The following is a 978-nucleotide window of genomic DNA, read 5'->3' on the forward strand; positions in this document are numbered from 1 at the left end:
GGGGGGGGGGGGGGGGGGGGGGGGGGGGGGGGGGGGGGGGGGGGGGGGGGGGGGGGGGGGGGGGGGGGGGGGGGGGGGGGGGGGGGGGGGGGGGGGGCACACTCGAAAGGGCCGGAAGGTTCGGCCCAGGCCCACGCCGTTTAGTCAGCCTGTCGCCTCCGGGGTCCACACCTAGGGCTGCCATAGGAAGGGCCCTCTCCCAAAAAAAAAAAAAAAAAAAAGACAAAACACCCTTCTTGCTTGGAAAGTAAAGAGAATGTGTATTTGAAAACAAAATCACGTTAAAGGAGCCGCCCCTCCCCCACAGGTCCGACCACCCGCGAGTTTACAAGGCCTCCGGGCAATTCTGAATGGGAGGGAGTCGCCAAAGCCCCACAGAGTGCCGCCTGTCTCAGAACCTCTCGCCCAGACCCCGCGGGCTGCAGGCAGCCAGCTCCCGGCCCCGCGCGTAAAAGCTGCGGCAAAGGAGGAGACCCTGGAGCCGCCAGAGCCCCGCAGCGCCAGCCGCGGCGCAGACTCCCCAGTCGCCGCCTCTCCCAGCCCCGCGGCCTGGGCCGTCAATCAAGCTGGCCGGGCCCCGCCTTCGGGCTGCAGCGGACGGCCAATCAGAGCCGAGCTCCGCAGCGATGAGCTCAGCCGGCTCGCTTCCCATTGGGCGGCTATATTAAGAAAGTGGCCGGACTCTTTAAATAGCGGGCGCTAGGGCCGCAGCCGCATCTGCCACCGCAGTCTGGCTGGAGTCGTCTGCTCTACTGTGCGCTTGGCGAGACCAACGAGACCGGGGAGGGGGCGAGGCTGAGTGGGCGGCTCGAGCCACCGTTGCGCACAAAGCCGCCGACCCGGGTCCGGGGCGAGCAGAGCGGCCACCGCGGGGGAGCAGCGCCGCGAGACGCACGGTGCGCCTTATGCCCCCGCGCCTCCACCGCCCCCGCCGCGGCAGCCGGAGCGCCACGAGAGAACGCGCCACCGCGGGGCCTG

This window comes from Galeopterus variegatus, unplaced genomic scaffold (assembly GCF_000696425.1).
Source record: "Galeopterus variegatus unplaced genomic scaffold, G_variegatus-3.0.2 Scaffold52, whole genome shotgun sequence".
In the NCBI taxonomy this organism is placed as follows: Eukaryota; Metazoa; Chordata; class Mammalia; order Dermoptera; family Cynocephalidae; genus Galeopterus; species Galeopterus variegatus.